This window comes from Crotalus tigris, unplaced genomic scaffold (assembly GCF_016545835.1).
Source record: "Crotalus tigris isolate CLP2741 ecotype Arizona unplaced genomic scaffold, ASM1654583v1 scf7180000017801.1383879, whole genome shotgun sequence".
NCBI lineage: Eukaryota > Metazoa > Chordata > Lepidosauria > Squamata > Viperidae > Crotalus > Crotalus tigris.
The window spans coordinates 830,083-852,532 of record NW_024096646.1 but is presented as its reverse complement, the minus strand read 5'-3'; the positions used below and the strand labels follow the sequence as shown (position 1 = coordinate 852,532).

General features: G+C 45.5%; 1 pseudogene; it reads right to left on the bottom strand.

Moving 5' to 3' along the window:
- Nucleotides 1-4,653: 4,653 nt before the first annotated feature.
- Nucleotides 4,654-8,130, bottom strand: LOC120307678 (annotated as a pseudogene).
- Between the last annotated feature and the right edge of the window lie 14,320 nt (nucleotides 8,131-22,450).

Below are 22,450 nucleotides of genomic sequence, written 5' to 3'. Positions count from 1 at the left end.
CTAACATGTTAAACAATATTTGACAGAGATCGAAAAAAACATTTACACACAAATTCAACATTCAGCAAATTTAACAATCAAATTACAAATATTTAACAGCCATTGATTCCCATTGGTGAAATTGCTCCTTCATTGCACTTTGGGGTACTTTCTATAATGCTTTCCAATTATATATTTAATTACTGGGAAATGGGAGAATAAAGACTGCTTGAGTTTTTCCCTTGTGCCAATTCAAAAGTACAAATGGGGACAAGTTAACTTCCAGAATGCTTCATTCACACAAAATATATTCATTGTCATGAGATCAGTAATGTTTAATTTGCAGTCCCATGTTTGGTGTTTTTCTCCCATATCTTCCCTTGACAAAGGGGGGGGGGAGGTTGCATCGTGCACGATTCTTTATTTACCCCACATGAGCATTAAGTAAAATTTACAAAAAACTATGAAGTTCTTGCTTCCTAGATGTTATCCCACAATGTGAGATGTAATTGATATCAGTCTTGAAAACCATAAGAGGAATTTCCTTTCCTCATTTATAATAAGTTAAGTAAAGTGGAGCCTCTTTCAATGATTAAAATGTTTCCCTTCATGTTTCTTTTTACCTGGGCTAAGGTGCTGTTTTTGAGATAAGCTATCAATGAATCTTGCACTATCTTTTGATTATTTATGTTTATTTTGTTTTCCATTTCTCTTCCAGACTGTGATGGAATATGTCTATAAAGGGGGAGATGGTGTGATGAACTACAATGAAATGGCAGTTTCCCAGGAAGGAGGGTACCTGTTCAAAGAGGGAGGCAAGACAAAAGACAACACAATTTGAAGCTGGATCAGACACAGTGATTTAGGATAATCACTCTCTAGAATCTCCCAGCGTATATCCCTTAGGGCAGACGTCTCCAACCTGTGCGCCATGGCCCACTACCAGGCCATGGCCTATTGGCCACTGGGCAGTGAGAATGGCTGGCTGGTGCACACCCACACAGCCCCACTCACATGAACATCTCGAGTGTTTGCAGCCCCACTCCCGCGAGCATCGCCATGGGCATTTGTGGCTCCATTTGCAAAGCAAGTGTCATCGGCATTCCCATTCACATGAGCCTTGCCATGAGTGTTGCAGGCGCTCACAGCCCCTCTAGCATGAGTGCTTACAGTACCACACACATGCATGTGTTCACACCACCATGAAGCCATGCCTCCTTTTCCCCCTCCCCCACTCCAGGCTGCCAAACCTGAAAGGTTGGGGATCTCTGCCTTAGGGTTACAGTAGTATACATTTAGTCTGGCAAGATTCTGTCTCTATGGCAGAGGTGTCGAACTGCTAGCCCGCGAGCCGGATGCATCATAGCGAAACCGCAACCACCCCATTGCCGGCAATGGCAAAAAAGTCACAATACATCGCGACACATCATGTGATGTTGCGAGTTTGACACCTCTGTTCTATGGTATGACCAAAGAACTTAACTTTGGCTGGATTGTTTTATGTCATGCTTGGGCTGAGGCTGTAGATTCTCTATATCTCTCACAAATCAGGTAATTGATTACAAAAATTCCAATACTTCAACCAAGTCAAGAAGTTAACAATTTAAATTTGAAACAACCCCAAACAGCCATACATATTTAAAACAACATGCTGTAATATGACATAATATACACATAACCACAATTAATACAAATGTTAATTAAAATGTTAATATAAAACATATACTAACCTAGGAACTACTATCATTAATGAGAACAGAGTGGATAAATAGATTGTACAGTAACCAGCTAGTCAAATAAATAGGTCTTTAAATCCTTCTTGAAAGCCTTCAGGCTATCACAAAAGAAGGAAAAAAGAAGTTGACTCTACAGTTTTGGGGCCAAATCTTTAAGGCCAGATTTCTGGAAATTGTGACTTGGGAATGAGAAACAGAAAGAAGTCCTGCCCAGAAGAACATAAGTAACAAGCAGGATGTAGGACCAAATATGGCCTTTCCATCCTATAGTGAGCAGGACTATCACTTGTACTCTTGCTCAGATAGAGAACCAGGTAAAATTCAGTGATGTAACAAAACATGAGAGTCACAAGGCAGATCCAGAACAGTAACAGGAAACTATTGCAGAAATCCAAACATGAGATAAATCAATAATAGCATTAGTAAAACTACAATCTCCCCAACATGAGCCCTATAGCTTCCATGAATCCTATGTAGCCAGGAACACCTACTGGTGATCCCTCATAGGTGCTGCCATAGCCCAGGGCAGGGTGGGCATGGGAATCAAAGCTACAGTGTCATTATGCACTGATGGGAATCTGGAAAAAGGCCAAGACTGACAAATATGGGGTAAAATAAATTATTTATGTTCAACATGTAGATTATTTCCTATAGTTAAATGCCACTTTTCCTCAAAGATTGTTAGAATGTGGTTGCCTATGGGCCATTTGAGACCCATAGGCAACCACTGATGAATGGGAACAATGATGAAATGGTGCACTGTTGAAGATATTGTTATTTTGTTAAAAACAAAAACACAGAGAAGATTAGGATGGTCATGTCAAGAAAAATAATATTGTAATATTTTTTAAAATCTACTTGGTTTTGAAGTAGCAACCTTCTATTTAAAACAACAGTGGTAATTATTGTGCTTTTACAGCATTCTTGGTAAAGGTAACTCTGCTGACTGGGGAATTCTGGGAGTTGATGTCCACACAGCTTAAACTTGCCAAGTTTGAAAAACGCTGCTGTAAAAAGTATCAGTGACCATTGATTCAAGTGAGGGGGAATTCCATGGAGTGGCTGCTGAACTGCTGGAATTGCCTACAGTGAACTGAGCATGCTATCTGAAATGTAGAAGAGTACTTGAAGTGGTCTGACATGGAAAAGCATGCTTTGTAAATGGAACAGGAAAGTAGAACTTGGAAGTTGCTTTGATGGAGAAAGAGGAATAATGGGGGCAATGGCATCTGCTTCTGCCCTTCAAAAATAGTTTCTGACCTATTTTAATGATAGACAATTGGGCAATGCAATAAACCTTTTGACTTGCAGGCAAAGATTGATGTGTCTACAGCTTTGTCAATGATGTTTTATTGTTTCATGAGCACCTGATTTCTATCAATGACTGTAGAAAGTGAAGTGTCATTGAGCTTCCTTCTTACATGCTTCTAGTAGCAGAGTTACTTTTAGCCTAAATTAAGCTAGATCTGTAGATAAAAATCATTGTACATGCAAACATTTTTTTCTTAGTTATCACAGATGTAACCATCTGGTCTGTTCAGAATTATTGCCCATCATATTCAGTGCAAATATAACTTCAGATCAAGAAACATAGTGGCCAATTTTTTGCACGTGACAGAGCAACTCACCATAAATAAACTAACAGAATTAATAAGAATGTTATTTAGCTAAGGAAAAATACTGTTAATGACTCCTGATTAAAGGTTTGCACTTCCTTAAAAATGCTTGTGTCAGTGTCATTAGATGATCTGTTTACTGACCCCAAAGTTCTTGAGCTGTGTTGTGGAAGTACCGAACTTTTAGTTGACAAAACTAACTATTCATCCACTGTTGGGTAAAACAAAAGTACTTGGCTCTAATTAATTCTATGTAATATGAATTACCTTCTTCAGTTTGGGTGGATGAGTATAATCCTCATTCCCTAGCCTCCAAGAATATACCTATAAATTTGTTTAACCCATCATTAACTAATACTAATCCTTGAAATTATTTCAATTTTTTATTGTAATGATGAATCAGAAATTGAAGGGAATTGAAACAACCCATCTCTTCTGCAAAAAATCAAAAACCTTTCAGAGAACTTACTTTCACCAATGGATAAGCATTCATATCACATAGCAGGTAACTAGGTCCAGATGCAATGAGTGTAAGAAAGCAATGGTTCCATAGATAACTACATCTGGATCATGGCTTCTATCTCCTGTAGATTCATTTCCATTCTGTTAACAAATTCTGAATTCACCAAAATTCAGAATGATTTCTAAATGTCTCTGAAAAACACACTGCATTATCCTGATGTTTGATGGCTTTGAAGTGGCTTTTTTCTTGTTATTTCTTAGTAAATAAATTTACAACAGGCGGTAACATGTAAGTGACTTTTACTGATATTAAAAAAAATTAAGCCTGCTTGGAACTGAATAATATTTGCATGACAAACAACCAGGAAAATCCAGGATTGTAGGTTAATTGGGAAATTGTAAAACAAATCACCAAATAAGGCATTTGTAAAGCATTTATAAATACTGCAGAAAAACACATAATCACCAAAAGTCAAGCTTGACTAGAGGGAATCTTGATGTTTTAAGTACCAAAGAATAACTAGCAGTAGTTAAACATGTTATTAGTTTCACTTGATTATGAAGCAGTCCTAATGAGTTATTAAAATTCTATGGAAAGGATAATTAGTTTACACATGAACCTGAGCAATTTTAATACAAAGTACAGATACCATCTAGTTCCGTTTAGGAACTCGTGAAAGCCCAGGAGAGAACCTTCTGAAAGTTTGTGTTATTAGCCAGGTGAGAATGTGAAGGTAAGGGCAGGATAATAAATAAAACTGGCTGTAGTTCAAACCACCCAACCAGAGGACATAGCACCTATATGTATGTATGAGTCAGGAAATAGTGTCAGTTACAAGACTATCTTTTTATGTACTATTTTAGCCAATTGGTGGTCTCTTCACCCTTTGGGGGAGCAAAAGAGAGGGGAGGGGGAAAATTCTAAATCAAGTTTCATCAGTATGGAATTATAGAACTTCTTTATCGGAAGAAAAGTTGTTTTATTTGTGCAGCTTATAACCATTGTAAAGATACTGCATGTGCCCATGAAAAATCTTTTCTTTATGATGGCCTTGGTCTAATGCAGCACTGCATGACCTGACATCCACTATACTCTAAGAGCATCAAAGTGGTATTTGAAAATAATACTTGGTTCACTCAATTAAGTGCACGTGCACCGAGCTAAATGATGAAAAGCTGCCATCTGGATGCATTTATGGAAAGTGTTGAGTCCTTGAGTCAACGGCGAAAGAAGAGCACACATTCTGTTGATTCTAACAGCCTTTATTCTCAGCAGCTCTCTCCGACACAACTCTGAGGCTCGCAGGCCTCTCTGCCTCCTTTAATAGAATCCCCGGGCAAAAAGGTAACAAACTGGCGCGCTTCCGTGCCTTGTGCATGCGTGCAGGCTGGTGCCACTCAGTCTGGTCCCGGGTAACTTGTAACAGCCCGGGACCATTACAACATCCCGAGCCTGCTTTTTCAGGCTCAGGACACAACACCCCTTTCCCCCCGGATGAAACTTTATTAAACTATATGGATAGATATACGCGACCTCAACACAAGCGTGGTGTGCTATCCAATGGAACCTGCACATCTGTTGCAGCTACTTACTAGCCACACTATAGCATGGTACCATGCTATTGTTTTGGAATTAAGTGCCCAATACCCACACTTCCAAGTTCCCCAACAGCAGGTACCCTCTTCACCTCCCTTGCTTTGACAGCAATGTTACAAAATCTTCCAGGTATTTGGGAGATCTTTTAACTCTCTGTGATCTCCTCAGATTTTGAGAACTCCCTAAATCATCCTGTGCAGAGATAGTAGTGGAGTTGCCCCCTCTTTTAAACCCTGGTGGTCCCCGTGAACTGGGTTCTGTTGCCTGGTCTGCTTGCTTGCCCACCGGGCTTGTCAGACCAGGACTTTGCTCCCCACTGTACCTGGTTGATCTGCCTAACTGCAGGCTCTCGGGCCCCACTATGTGTCCGCCAGTATTTGGCGTTTCTGTGGTATTCTCCAAGTCACTCCCAAGCCCAGTAACGGGATTGTCTGGGATTTCTGCAGTGCCCCAGTACTCAGTTTTCCCCCATTCTATGCTGGAGGTACCAGAATCAGGATTTGCCTCTCTTACTACCTCCCTGTGTGTAGACTTCCTTTTGGAAGCAGTAGCAGCATTGGGCCAGCTTATTTGTTTGTATGCCAGTTCTCTTGTGTTATTTGGGTTGTTTGGATGCTCCCAGTTATTCTCCCTGCTTGGAGTGCTGAATTGGGGTTGTGAATAATGAGTATGCCCCCTGGGTGACTCCCTAGCTGGAGTAAGCACTGGTGCCTGTATTGTTCCTTGTTCCCCTGAATTCCTGTTAGAGACACTTGCGGAACCTTGGGACAGGCCTTCTTCAGCCTCTCCGTTTGGCCCCGGTTGCTGCCAATACCCTTCCCTTTGCCCACAGTGGTCCCCCTCCCCCCCAGAGAAAACCCAGGAGTTGCAGAGGGTGAGTCCAGTCTCGTACGCAGCTGATTGATATGCCGCCGAAGGACACGACCGTCGTCCAGGGAAACCTCGTAGGACAATGGACCAGTGAACTTGCATACTACCGCCGAAACCCACAGGTGACCGGGCCCATAGTTCTAGGTCCATACCGGGGCACCCACTTGCAGACACCTTGGTGCCCTAGGTTGGGTGACCTGAGGAGCCACCCTGTCCGGATGCAGCCTGTCAAGTTTGGTGATCAGTTTGCGCCCCCAGCGAAGTTCAGCCGGGCTCTTCCCAGTGAAAGTGGAAGGTGTGGTGCGGTAAGCAAGAAGAAAGTCTGCCAACCTGTGGTGCCAGTCCCCGTAGGTCAGTTTCTTTAGAGCATCCTTGGTGATACGAACCATCCGTTCAGCCATACCATTGGTGGAATGGTGGAATGGTGCCGAAGTTGCATGACGAATCATGTTGGCCTGCAAGAAAGCCTGAAACTCGAAAGATGTGAATTGAGGACCATTGTCAGAAACCAGAACATCTGGAAGGCCATGTGCAGCAAAAATCCCTCTCAGTACTTGAATGGTCTTGGCAGTAGTAGTGGAAGAGACAGGAACAACCTCAAGCCACTTTGAATGGCTGTCAACAAGGACCAAGAAGAATTTATTTATTTATTTATTTAATTTTATTTATATGCCGCCCAATCCCAAAGGACTCAGGGCGGCGTACAAAATTAAAACAATCATCTAAGAATAAAACAATAAAATAATACAATCATACCACAAGTCCGATCATATCCCGCCCCCCCCCCCCGGGGACATCAGCCCCAGGCCTGCCGGAACAGGAGAGTTTTAACGGCTTTCTTAAAGGCCAGCAGGGTGGGAGTTGTTCGAACCTCGGGGGCAAGTTGATTCCACCAGGTCGGAGCCACCACAGAAAAGGCCCTTCCCTGAGGGCCCGCCAGCCGACATTGTCTGGCCGACGGGACCTGAAGGAGGCCCAATCTATGGGACCTCACCAGTCTCTGGGAACTGTGCGGCAGTATGCAGTCCTGTAAGTAACCTGGCCCTATGCCATGAAGGGTTTTAAAGGTGATAACCAACACCTTGAATTGCGTCCGGAGACCCACAGGAAACCAATGCAGCTCGCGGAGGATAGGTGACACGTGGGCGTACCTTGGCGCGCCCACAATCGCTCTTGCGGCTGCATTCTGAACCAACTGCAGCCTCGGAACACTCTTCAAGGATAGCCCCATGTAGAGCGCATTACAGTAATCCAGTCTTGAGGTGACAAGGGCATGAGTGACTGTGAGTAAAGCCTCTCGGTCCAGATAAGGCCACAACTGGTGCACCAGGCGAACCTGGACAAAGGTCCCCCTGGCCACAGCTGATAGATGTTGTTCCAAATTTAGCTGTGAGTCCAGGAGGACACCCAAGTTGCATGCCTGCACTGAGGGAGGTAAATTTGCCTCCCCCAGGACTAATGATGGACCATCTAGCTGACCTTTGGGAGGCAAGACCCAGAGCCACTCGGTCTTGTCAGGGTTGAGTCTAAGCCTGTTCACCCCCATCCAGACCCTCACATCTTCCAGGCACCGGCACATCACATCACATTGTCCCTGAAAGGGCCCAGTGTAATCTACATGCACCCTAGACCAAGGTGACTGTGTCTCCTCCCATCTATGCACAGGAGCCTGAGGCATTTCAGGGCGTGAACACTGGCACAAGTGGCATCCATGCACTTGGGCCTCTATTTCCCTGTCTAATCCTGGCCACCATAAATGGCTGCGCGCAAGCGCTTTCATCCTGACAATGCCAGGATGACCCTCATGGAGGAAAGCTAAGACTCTAGGTCTCAATGAGGTAGGAATAACTACTCTGCTGCCCCACAACAGGCAACCCTGAAAAGTGGATAACTCATGCTTCTTGAGCCAGAAACTCTGGAACTCAGTACCTGGACAACTCTCAGGCCATCCAGACAAAACCCATGACAGCACACGAGTAAGCGTGAGATCTGTGGCTGATTCAGCAGCCACATTCCTGGCATTTAGGGGAGACTCAGGCAACGCCTGAATGGAAAGAATATTGATGGTAGGGGCAGGGTCAGCCTCTACCATTTGCAAAGGTAATCTACTTAGGCCATCAGCGTGGCCCATTTCCTTGCCAGGTTTGTGAATCAATGAAAAATCATAGGCTGACAAAAAGATAGACCATCTCAGCATTCTAGGAGAGATGATATGGGGAGTTTGTTTGTTAGTGGTAAACAACCCCAACAGAGGCTTATGGTCAGTATAGACTGTGAAATGTCTGCCATATAGAAAATCATGGAATTTTTTAATTCCAGCGACAATGGCCAAGGCTTCTCTATCTATCTGGGCATAGTTTCACTCAGCAGAGGACAAGGTTCTGGAGTAATATGCAACAGGAACCTGAGTTCCATCAGCTCTTAAGTGGCTAAGTACAGCCCTCACCCCATAAGGGGAAGCATCACAAGCGATGCACGCAGGAAGTGTTTCATTAAAATGTGCAAGCACATCATTTGATGTAAGTAAGGCCTTGACCTCATTGAAACTTTTTTCATGTACTTGGGACCACTGCCACACTGCCTGCTTGTCTAAATGCCTATGAAGTGGTTCTGCTACATTAGCTTTGTTAGGTAGGAAAGCATTGTAAAAATTCAAGAGGCCTAGGAATGCTTGTAACTCAGCTTTAGACTTAGTCCTAGGAGCCTACTGTATGGCTTTTAATTTAGACTCAGCAGGGTGAATACCCCTGGCATCTATTCTGAATCCCAGGAAATCTGTAGAAGAAACTCCTATCTTGCATTTGTCTTTTTAAAGTTTTAGGCCTGTTTTTCTGAAATGCAGCAAAACAGCCCTCAATCTCTCAGCTAAATTCTGAGTGGATTCTCCAGCAATAAGGACATCATCAATATAGGGGCAAACACCTGGTATACGTCTCAGGGTATTTTCCATAACACTTTGGAAAATTCCAGGAGCTACATTTACTCCAAATTGTAGTCTCTTGACTTTGAATGCCCCCCTATGAGTTACAATAGTCTGTGCTTCAGCAGGTAACTGTTGATAAGCCTGTGCCAGATCTAGCTTTGCAAAAACACGCCCCCCTTTGAGGGAAGCCAAAATATGGCTGACTACAGGTACAGGATACGCATGCTGTTGCAATGCCTTGTTTAGTGTGCATTTGTAGTCTGCACAGATGCGAATGTCCCCATTAGCCTTGAGAGGCATGACTATGGGAGTTTCCCATGGACTTGAATCAAATTCCTTGCTGGATCAATTTGTCCAATTCAGCATCAATTTTCCCTTTAAGAGCAAAGGGTACTCTTCTTGCTTTCACCCTAATGGGAATGACAGTGGGGTCAAGTTTCAAAGAAACTGGGGGGTCTTTGTAAGATCCAAGCTGGGGGCTGAAGACATCTGCAAACTCTTTGCAGACCTCTGCTAGCCCTAACATTTGCAAATTGTGTAGCCCTGTAACTTGGATTCCCAAGGCCTCAAACCAATCGAGTCCAATAAGACTCATTCGTTCACTCCCCAACTACGAATACATATAATGGACCTTCAAAATCCTTGTATTGTACTATAAGGGTGGCCTCCCCCTTTACACACACCTTGGAATTTTGGAAATCTGTTAAGATTATATTGGATGGCGTAAGTTTGGCCTGGAACCCACTGCTATTACAAATCTTCCTGAAAGTGTGAATAGAAATGATTGAAAGAGCAGACCCAGTGTCCAGTTCCATAACCAATGGAATCCCTTGTAACCTCACCTTAAGTGACAGTTTCTTCTTAAGTGGTTTTGTGTGCCTGTTCTACAAATACTTCTGCGTGATGCGCAGAAACCCACCCTGTTTTGGCTGGGGACCCTGGTACCTTTCAGACACAATTCTTCTCGAGGTTGTGCCTTCTGACGGCCCAGACAAACAGATGCTATGTGGCCTTGCTTTCCACACGCTCTACAGATTGCAGAAAGGAACCTGCAGTCGTCCCTCTTGTGGCGACCTCCACACCCGAAGCACTTGGACACAGCTGGAGCCTTTTCTTTGCCTTCTCTCTGCTTTCTTTCTTTGGATGGGTAGAGATGATCCACCTGATCTTCAGGATCCTCTTCCGAGCTCTCTTGGACTCCCTCATGGTGCATGGAGACTGCTTCTGGGTTGTTCCTGATGGGCCTCATGTTCTTGACCGCCCCACCTGCTGCCTCCTCTGCAGTGACCTCTCTCAAGGCATCTTGGAAGGAAATGTCTTCTTTTGCAAAGAGTCTCTGTTGCAAGTCTCTGTTCCTTAGCCCGCATACAAAACGGTCTCTCAGCCTTTCTTCTAAATCTTTAAAGTCACAGGGCTTAGCTGCTCTTTTCAAGGCTGCAATGTATTCTTTGGCTGATTCACCAGCTCTTTGATCCCTTTGTTCAAACATGTGTCTCCATGCAATAACAGACAACTTGGGCTGGAAATGTTCCTTCAATAACTTCTTTATAAGTAACAGACTCAAGAGGAGCAGGGGCTGCCAAATTCTCTGCAATTTCAAATGCATCTTGACCACAGACACAGAGCAAAGTAGCAGCCTTCAAGCCATCTTCTCTAACTTGATTCACTCTAAAGTAATTTTCTACTCTAGCGACATACGACTCCCATCTTTCTGGGTGAGTAACGTCGAATTCAGACAATCTCCCTATCTTCGCCATCCTTGCTTCTTATTCTAGGAAGGGGTCTATCAGCCAGCTTACCTCCAGCGATGCTGTACTGGCAGGCCAGATGCTGAATTTAACGCCGTCTTCCTCTTTCCAGGACTCTTGGGTAAGCCTTACAAGTCTTCTTCCTTAATCTTGTAAGCGATCCCACCCTCGTCACCAGTGTTGAGTCCTTGAGTCAACGGCGAAAGAAGAGCACACATTCTGTTGATTCTAACAGCCTTTATTCTCAGCAGCTCTCTCCGACACAACTCTGAGGCTCGTAGGCCTCTCTGCCTCCTTTAATAGAATCCACAGGCAAAAAGGTAACAAACTGGCGCGCGTCCGTGCCTTGCGCATGCGCGCAGGCCAGCACCACTCAGTCTGGTCCCGGGCAGCTTGCAACAGCCCGGGACCATTGCAATGTCCTGAGCCTGCTTTTGCAGGCTCAGGACACAACAGAAAGGACCCACGAGGACAATTGTTCATACTAAGAAATGGCCTTCTAATCCCAAGCTCCAATTTCAGAAGGCCTCCTATTTGATTTGCCCCAGTAAAGCTCTTGATATAAACCGGGCCAGTAGAAAGATTTAGCAATCCATTGACACTTCCCTCTGCCATCAATTTTCTTGAAATTATATGATGTTGCCTATTATATCAATATGAAGCAGTAGAAAGTTAATTCATGAAAGAACTAGGGAAAATAGATAGGTACATGCTGTAAGCTTGTAACAATATAACTGTTACTAAGAAATATATTCTTACAAAAACATTTCCATAAAGCAATTTGTTAGAGAAAGATTGTATATTGGGCTCTGCAAACTTGAAAAATAATCTGGGAGAAGTGCTTTGGATATCACAGAAATGAGCATCTACCTGCCATTAATTAAAGCAACCTAGCTTTTTCATGCTTCTGTGCAACCCTGAAAAAAAAGATGTTCTTGTTTTTTGAGGAGTCAGCTCATGTAACTCTTATAGCAGCTAAATCATCTTCCAAATTCATGCAAAAGTTGATTACCTTAAAGTGAAATATTGTGTCCATGTTAGGCTGAGGTATTTCTTGTCAATTCTTTTCAAAGCATGTCCAGTTGAACTATATAAATCTGCAGGCATATAGAGGAGAAAAATAAAACTGACATTGTCAGTCTATTACTGCCTCTCATCGAATGGCACTGGCTCTTTCTTAATTATTGTTGAAATGAAATTTTATCAGCAATAGCAATACTGGAACTCAGAAATGAAACTGATGGATGAACCAGAGAAGCAAAACAAATAGCCCAGTTAGCATTAAATTCAATTAGAATTCAGAATAATAAAATACAAGCAGGTATATTCCATCAAACTGGCATACTTGTTGAGCTGGAATAAGACGACTCCAAAGTCCTCCTATATTGATGGAAAACAAAAACTCACTTTTCTAGACCCACCTACACCAATGGCTGCTACCAATGAAACTTAGACTTATATACTGCTTCACAATGCTTTAAACCTTTATTAACAGTCTCAGTGATTATAGACCAGTGGCACTCACCCCTATTATCATGAAGTGTTTTGAAAAACTGGTCTGCAGGCAGATTTGTCCTGCCCCCCATACACATTCAATAGTCACCAGTTTGCATACAGAGCAAAAAGACACCATAGTCATCACTCTCCATACTGGTCTGACTCATCTGGAACAGCAGGGGACCTATGTAAGGATGCTCTTTGTAGATTTTAGCTCCGCATTTTACACAATTCTTCCATATACACTGGTGTCTAAACTTGTCAACCTCGGACTTTCACATTCAATTTATTTATTTATTTATGAGACTTATATAGCGCTTTAAGTGCAAGCACTCTCAATCTGCCTTTGGATTATGAACTTCCTGTCTGGCTGCTCTCAGAGGGTTAGATTAGGCAACTATATCTCCTCAGCCCTTATTCTTAATACTGGCTCCCCACAGGGCCCTCTACTTTATGCCCTCTACACTTATGACTGCACCCCCATTCATCCCAGCAATATTATTATTAAATCTGCAGATGATACAACAGTGGTGGGGACTTATCTCCAAGAGGGATAGCCTGCCTACTGGGATGAGGTGGAGCAGTTGCTCTTGTGGTGCAGAGAAAATAATTTGGTTCTCAACACCATTAAGACCAAGGGGCTTATAGTAGATCATAGGAGGAATAGATCAGGCATTCAGCCCCTGATCATCAGTGGAAACCATGTGGAGTGGATGGCCAGCTTTAGGTTTCTGGGTGTTACCATAAAGGAGAACCTGACCTGGAGTGCTCATGTTATAGCATTGGTTAAGAAGGCGCAGCAGAGATTATATTTCTTGAGACTTCTCAGAAAACAACTGAATGAAAAACTACTGGTGACCTTCTATCACTGCTCCATAGAGAGTATTCTAACCTATTGTGTGTGGTTTGCCAACTTCACAGTAGCAGATAGGAAAGCACTCCAGAGGGTCATTAACATTGTCCAGAGGATTATTGGCTGCCCTCTTCTCCCCCTCCCCCTGGACTAACTGTATAGTTCCCGCTGTCTTAGGAAATGAATGTTAAAACATTCTTAAAGACTCATCTCATCCCAGATATTCTTTTTTTGAACTATTACCTTCTGGCAGTCGGTACAGGATAATAAAAACAAAGACAAATAGGCTGAAAAATAGTTTTTATCCCAGAGCTGTAACCATATTAAATACTACTGTATAGTGCAACATTGAAGTGCAATATTAGGGGCAGTACAATGGTGAATAGAATGTGAAGGATGTGTGTATATAATGTATGTTTTTACTTGTGGTTCTTACTTGTGTGTAGCGTGCATTGTGGACAGCACTTAATGATAATAAAGATATTCTATTCTATTCTACAGTCTTCTCTTAGTGGTTTACAGAATCAGTATATTGCTCCCAACAATCTGAATTCTCATTTTACCCACCTCAGAAGGATGGAAGGCTGAGTCAACCTTGAGCTGGTCAGGATCAAAGAACTGGCAGTTAGCAGAATTAGCCTGCAATACTGCATTCTAACCACTAACTACCCACATGATGCTCCAGAGGACCAAAATACCTACAGACCCTTCTGTCTCTCTGTCTCTCCTGATCGCAAACAATTTTAATAAATTCTTTATATATTTTAAAAAAGGAAAGTAGACATACTACAAAACCACAGACTCACTTCTAACATTTTTATTTTTGAGAATATCTCTGGTTTCAGAAGTGGTCTTAAAAAATGAAAATGATTGGTTGACAAGGTTGACACACTGTATGTATGTATGCATATATGTATGTATGCATATATGTCCCTAATTATGTTAAAAATGTAAATCCTGGGTAAAGCCATGCAATATAATTAATAGATTCGAACACCAGGATAATATCAAACTAAAAGCCATTTAATACAAGTGCTGAGCTTTCATCGGCCAGCACTGCCGACATCATCAGAGCATAAAAGCAAGTTAAAAATAAAAATGGTGTAGCATAATTCAGTGCGGCTATGGCCAGATTCTATGGCCTACCAAAAGCCCACAAAGAAGGAGTCCCCTTCTGCTCCATCATTTCATTCAAAGGCACACCAACCTCGGAGTTAGCCAAATGGCTGAGTGGCTGGATCAGCCATTTGGTAGATAACAACAATACTATAGTAAGATCGGCAGAGGAGTTTCTTGAGAAAATCAGGCCTCTAAGGGTGGAGGAGGATGAAGTGATGGTGTCGTTTGACATCACCTCACTCTTCACCTCCATCCCACAAGATCTAGCGATCACAGTATTGAAGGATCGCCTCAATGAAGAGGGACAAAGACAGCATCAAGACTCCCTCCATACTGAGGATTTGGTAAAATTGATAACATTATGCCTAAAAACATACTTTACTTTTCAAGGAACCATATATGAACAGATCAAAGGGACACCAATGGGGTCACCTATTTCGAGCATAGTAGCAGAGGCGGTCTTGCAACAGCTGGAGACTGTAGTAATGGCCAAATATCAACCTAAAATTTGGGTCCGTTATGTCGATGACACATTTCCAGTCATTAAGAGACATGATAGGGCCAGCTTCATGGACACACTGAACTCGGTATACCCAGATATCCATTTTACAGCAGAGGAAGAGAATCAGGGTTCCCTAGCCTTTCTGGATGTGCTGGTTAATCGCCAACCTGATGGGACCTTACATACAAGGGTATACCGCAAACCAACCCACACCAATAGAACTCTCCACTTTAAAACCAATCATCCAGTGGCCCACAAAGTAAGTTGTGTCAGAACGCTATTCAAACGCATAGACTCACATTGCAATACAGCTAAGGCAAAAACTGAGGAAAGAAACCATCTTTACCAGACCTGCAAGTATAATGGTTATCCAATTGAATTCATTAGGTGTCACAGCAGACCACACAGACCCCATGAAGACTTACAAACCGACAGGATAACAACACAACCCATATGTATCTCCCTCCAGTATATCAACGACGTATCCAAGGCAACAGCTAGACTACTGGCCCCCTTCAATGTAAAAGTGGCCCACAAACCAGATCAGACCTTACGCGCCAGAGTCATGCACCCAAAAGACCCCCTCCCCAATGAAGAAAGATCTTCAATAGTGTATAAGATCAAATGCAAGGATTGCCCCTGCAACTATGTTGGGGAGACTTCCAAGAGGTTAAAAACCAGGATGCATGAGCACGCACTGGCAGTCAAAAGACATGAACAATATTCACAGGTATGGACCCATGTGGCCAATTTTGGCCACAGGTTCGATCTTACCAATGCACAAACCATGTCTAGGGACACCACCAAGGGAGGCCACCTACTCAAGGAGGCTTGGCTCTCTGATGTAAACCTCCACATAGAACTCTGCCCAGCATACCAAACACTGAGAACATGGGAAAGACAACATAACAATTCCCAACGAAGACAACTTATCCACCCATTGCAAGGTCAGAGAGATGCAACGATGGAAAGAACAACTTGCCGACAAAACAACGGATTGGCAGCACATCCCACAGGGGGAATAGAAGAACGGGGACAAGAAATGCACCCCACAGACACCCTAAGTATATGCACCCCAACCCACTTTACAACGCTAGGAGAAAGTAAGACAGAAACGATGCCACATCCTATTGGCGATCTCACAACGGTTGTCCATGAGCGATTGGCAGCGATTGGCAGTAGATCACCCCTTGGGAGCTTGCACGCAAGCAAGAAAGGCAAGAGAGTTGTCAAATGGTGTAGCAGAATTCAGTGAGCACCTTGCAGGCAACCTTGCGACAGAGGCATGAGGATCGCGAATGGTGGGAAAGAGAAAGGAGGACGAGAGTGAGCGGCTGGAAGGAGACCTCCAATACACCGAGGTGCACCCCCAAGAAATGATAGCGCTCCCAAACAGAAGAGCAGACACAGAGACACGCTCGCTGGAGGCTCCCTGGACGAACACATGGACCCACCTGATAGACCGTCCTGTGAACCCCCGCACATGCTCAGGAGCGACAGGATGGACCGCGCTGAACACACAGCCTGCTGACAGCCCCATAGGGGAGGAACAGACATGCCCCGTGATAGAAGCGAGGGGGGGAACAAACGAAAGTATTTGGCACAATGTGATAGTTGGGAGTATACAAGGAAAGCAGTTAGGGGGAGGAAGGGAGAGGAGACAATAGCAACTTCGGAAACCAATGGTGTAGCAGCAGATAGCTATATGCATACGAGGAAAGTGATCGGGGAGAGAAAGGGGAAAGGGAGAGCAGCAACTGTGGAAACCAATGGGGTGGCTGCAGACAGCTGGATGTATATGAGGAAAGCGATCGGGGAGAGAAAGAGGGAAGGGAGAACAGCAACTTCGGAAACCAACGGTGGGACAGCAGACAGCTGGGTGCATATGAGGAAAGAGATTGGAGGGAGGAAAGAGGAAAAGGGAACAGCAGTTTTGGAAACTACCAAGGGAGTAGCGAATGCGTACCCTTTAAAAACCAAACAATCAGAGGGCCGAATAAAACCCCGAGCCAAATTCTTGTCCAAAAAGTCCCGCAACGCGGCCAACTCAGGGTCCGACATGGAATACAAACGCCCCACTGGGAGAGGCGCATCAGGGACTAAGTCAATTGGGCAGTCATTAGGCCTGTGTGGGGGCAATTGATCTGCCTCAGTCTCACTGAACACATCAGCATACTCTGCCAATTCAGAGGGTAAGGAGACCTCCATGGGCCCCTCTACCTGACCGGCACAGATGTGGCGGGTGTGGTCCCACACTGCAAGATTGGAAAGGTGACCAGGTTCTGTGACCAATAAATCTGTGGGTCATGCACCCGGAGCCACGCCATTCCCAAGACCACGGAAAAATGCAGGTCTGAAGTGATATAAAACTGAATGGCCTCCTCATGTGTACTGATGGCCATACATAGCGGTTGTGTGGCAGCCTTAATTGGCCCAGCCAGAAGCACTTGACCATCAATGGTGTCCACTAATATCAGTGGATCCACCGGGCATTGGGGAATCATCCATTTAGCCACAAATGCTGCATCCATAAAGTTCATAGTAGCCCCAGAGTCAATCAATGCATGGACGGGAATCCCCTTGGGCAACTTAGGAAGAATCAAGCGCGCCTCCAAGATCAAATGCTTTGGGAGTCCGTGGGCAGCATCAAAAAGGTGTGGCTCGGAGTTGCAAGATGCCCATCCCAAAAGGCCTTTCAGGTCGGGCGTGGGACGTTTCCCGACAGGGGAACCGATGGCAGTCTCAGGACCGGCTCCGTCATAGACACCCCTCATCACTTCTTGGGGCAGAAAGCGGCCAAATGCCCAGGGTCCCCACAGTAAAAACACAACTCCCCCCAAACATCACCTGTTCATCTCTGCCACCGATAGACAAGGTCTGGCAGCACCTAACTCCATTGGCTCCTCCCTCTGGACCAGGGTCGCACTCACAACAGGTGCCATATGGGTCTCAGAGGTGGCCCGGTGACTCTTTCGCTGCTGCAGCTGGGCATCGATCCGCAGACAGAGATGAATGAGCCCATTAAGGTCCGGGGGAACATCAACACGAGCCAGCTCATCCAACATCTCCTCCAACAAGCCATCCTGGAAAGCGTCCATGAGCACAGCCTCATTCCAAGCTGAATCCTGGCTAAGCAGCCGAAATTTGCTGATATAGCCCTGCAGGGGGTGTCGACCTAGCCTCAGAGCTTTCAAATGCCGAGTAGCTGTCTGGGTCTTGATGGGGTCCTCATATATCAACGGCATGTAATCACAAAACCCCACAAAGTCTCTTAACAGAGGCAGAAGAGATTAAGAAGAGGTGGCAAAATTACACAGAAGAACTATATAAGAATGAGCTTAGCGTCCCTGATAACCACGATGGGGTGGTCACTGACCTCAAGCCAGACATCCTAGAATGTGAAGTGAAATGGGCCTTAGGAAATCTGAGCAACAACAAAGTTAGTGGAGGTAACAGTATTCCAGCTGAGCTATTCAAAATCTTAAAAGACGATACAGCAAAAGTGCTACACTCAATTTGCCAGGAAATTTGGAAAATTCAACAGTGGACACAGGATTGAAAAAGGTCAGTTTACATTCCAATTCCAAAGAAAGGCAATGCCAAAGAATGTTCAAACTATCGCACCATTGCACTCATTTCATATGCTAGTAAAGTTATGCTTAAAATCCTACAAGCTAGACTCCAGCAGTATGTGGATCGAGAACTTCCAGAAGTACAGGCAGGATTTTGAAGAGGCAGAGGAACTAGAGATCAAATTGCCAACATTTGCTGGATCACGGAGAAAGCTAGAGTTCCCGAAAAACATCTACTTCTGCTTCATTGACTATGCTAAAGCCTTTGATTGTGTGGATCACAACAAATTGTGGCAAGTTCTTAAAGAGATGGGAGTACCAGACCATCTTATTTGTCTCTTGAGAAACCTATATGCGGGTCAAGAAGCAACAGTGAGAACTGGACATGGAACCACTGATTGGTTCAAAATTGGGAAAGGAGTCCGGCAAGGCTGTATTCTGTCGCCCTGCCTATTTAACTTATAGGCAGAGCACATCATGAGAAAGACAGGGCTAGATGAATCAAAAATTGGAATTAAGATTGCCGGGGAAACATCAACAACCTAAGATATGCAGATGATACCACTCTAATGGCAGAAAGTGAAGAGGAACTAAAGAGCCTCTTGATGAGGGTGAAGAAGAGTGCAAAAGTTGGCTTGAAACTCAACATTAAGAAAAGATCATGGCATCCAGCCCTCTTAATTCTTTGCAAATCGATGGGGAGGAAATGGAGGTAGTGACAGATTTTATCTTCCTGGGCTCCAGGATCACCACAGATGGAGACTGCAGCCAAGAAATTAAAAGACGCTTGCTCCTGGGGAGGAAAGCTATGGCAAATCTAGACAGCATACTAAAAAGCAGAGACATCACCCTGCCAACAAAAGTATGTATAGTCACGGCCATGGTTTTCCCAGTTGCAATGTATGGCTGTGAAAGTTGGACCATAAGAAAGGCTGAGTGCAAAAGAATTGAGGCCTTTGAACTATGGTGCTGGAGAAGACTCCTGAAAGTCCCCTAACTAGCAGCTATATGAGAGACAGTTTGGTGTAGTGGTTAAGATACCATGCTAGAAAATAGGGGACTGTGAACTTGGGCCAATCACTCCGTCTCAGCAATAAGAGGCAGACAATTGCAAACCATTTTTGAAAAAAGGTTGCTAAGATAACTGCAGGGACTAATGCCAGCAGTTGCCATCCATCAAAAACTGACTCAAAGGCATATACACTAACACGCACTGTAACTGTATATGTTATGTGTAAAGTGGATGCTTACATATTAAGAATACTTTTTCTTGCTGAAATTAGTAATGGATGAAATATTAGTTCTCCTTCTACATCCATGACATTTTGGGAACTTTTAAAAGCCTTGGCATTATTATTTTGTTCAGATTTTGCAAATAGAAATTCAATCTGTTTATTTTACAGTCTATTTATCCCTGTTCTACTGTAACACAAATGCTTAATTTAGGGCTTCAGAGTCATATGTCACCCTCAAAGTCCCTACACAATTCCCAAATGATCATGTGACCAAAGAGAAATAGTTAATCAGAGAGTGATCATGTTCACAGCATTTAATGAACTGAGTGTTAAGTATATTAAATTGTTTCAAATTAGAATTTTATCCTAGATCTGTGGTGCTGAACCTATGGGCCGTGTGCCACAGGCGGCACGTAGAGCAGTCCCTGTGGGTACGTGCACCATTGCCACAGACAGAGGAATGCAGGGCCGGGCTCCTCCCCTCCCCCTCTCCATGCATGCAGAGTCCAGGAACCGCTGCGAGAGCTGGGTGAGGTGAGGGAACCTATAAAAGGAGCAGTTTTGGCGGGAGACTGAGTGAATGGCCTTTGGAAGCAACCAGTGGTGGGTTTCAAATCATTTAACAACCAGTTGTCTGCCTTCCCTTCCCTCCATCTTGGTCAGGCTGGGCTGCTCGGGGGATCGGCTGGGGTGGAGGTCATCAGGTCCTGTCTGGGGGAAGTCGAGGGGGTCTGACTGGGGGGTTAGGAGGGCTGGGATGCCTCAGTGGGGGAAAGCCACCCCCTGCCGGCCAAGCCTCTCATCCACCTGCGGTCACGTAGGATTGCATAGAAGGGGCACTGGGCAGGGGGTTGGGGGGGGCAGCCAGCAGGAGGGAATCAGAGCTACCATCTCCCTTCTGCAGTGCAGCCCATCAGCGTGGGCGGACATGGCACCAGGACAGCTGGAAAGGAGCCCTCACCTGGTGTGGGCCCTGTCTACATGGTGGCTCTGACAGGGGCAGCAGGTACTGCTTCTCCTGTTGCTCTGAGTCCCTTGACTGGTCAACACACAGGGAAGTAAGAGGCGGCAGCAGTGATCCCTGCATCGCCAAGCTGGGCTGGCAGCAGACCTGGAAGTAAAGCTGTGCCGCCCATACTCATGCTGATGGAGGCAACGGTGGGGGAAGGTGAGCTGTGGTGCACACCCACCCCTCCCTGCTGCTACTCCATATCGTCCCACATTCATGGGCTGGAGGCACACACAGGACAATGTGGGGCAGCAGCAACAAAGGTTGGGTGCATGCCAGATCCTGTCTTGCCCTTCGGCCACCGCCCCCACCAGCATAAGGATGGGTGGCACAGCTTCATTTCTGGATCTGCTGCCTGACACCATTGGCCCTCACACCCAGAGGCCAGCGAGCGCATGGGGACCGATGGTGTCCATCAGCAGCCACAGCATGCTGGCTGTCCTGCATAATGGTGAACTGGCCATGGAGCCCCAGCAGCGTGGGCGGAGATGGTCTTGGGACGGCCGGAAGGAAGCCCTTGCCCGGCCTGGGCCCATCCATTCAATGGCTCTGACGGGGATGGCTTATGTTGCTGCTCTGACCGATCAACCATGCAGGGAAGCAGGAGGAGGTGGAGGGGCAGCCGGGGGTCTGGAGCTGCCTTGGCTGCTTGCTGGCAGCCCAACAAGGCAGTGGATCTCACGCACAGGCTGCTGCTCCTGCTTCCCTGCATGGTTGACCGGTTGGAGCAGCAGCAGAAGCTGTCACCATCAGAGCCGTCGAGTGGATGGGCTGGGCTCCCTTCCGGCTGTCCTGGGGCCATCTCTGTCTGCACTGATGGGGCTCTGTAGTCAGTTCACCATTATGCAGGACAGCCAGCATGCTGTGGCTGCTGACGGACACCGTCGGCCCCCATGCGCTCGCTGGCCTCTGTGTGTGGGGGCATACTATCTGTATTTTGGCACTAAGAAATCCCACTAACCTGCCCAAAAAGGAAAATTTGCATCATTTTTTTTTTAGAACTAAAGCAGAATGGGAGAAAACAGAGAAGTTGCTGGACTGAAGGACAAGTTGGATTGAAAATCTTCACATGGTCTCAGAATTAATTTATTGGAATTTCCAGAAGAAATCCCTATAGCAGGAGTCCCATTGGCATGGGCAAGACGGCCCTGGGATGGCCAGAAGGGAGCCCGGCCCATCCACTCAATGGCTCTGACGGGGGCAGCTTCTGCTCCTGCTCCAACCAGTCAACCATGCAGGGAAGCAGGAGGGACAGCTAGTGCCCGAGATCTGCTGCTTTATCAGGCTGCCAGCAAGCAGCCTAGGCAGCTCCAGACCGCCAGCTGCCCCTCCACCTCCTCCTGCTTCCCTGCATGGTTGACTGATTGGAGCAGCAGCAGAAGCCACCCCCGTCAGAGCCGTCGAGTGGATGGGCCCAGGCAAGGCAAGGACTTTCTTCTGGCTGTCCTGGAGCCGTCTCTGCCCATGCTGATGGGGCTCCATGGCCAGTTCACCATTATGCAGGACAGCCAGCATGTTGTGACTGCTGACAGACACCATCGGCTCCATGTGCTTACTGGCCTCTGTGTGCAGAGGCCGATGGTGTCAGGCAGCAGATCCAGAAGCGAAGCTGTGCCACCCATCCTCATGCTGGTGGGGGCGGCGGGGGAAGGCGGGATCTGACATGTACCCACCCTTTGCCATTGCTGCCCCACATCATCCTGTGTGTGCCTCCGGGCTGTGTGTGCGGGAT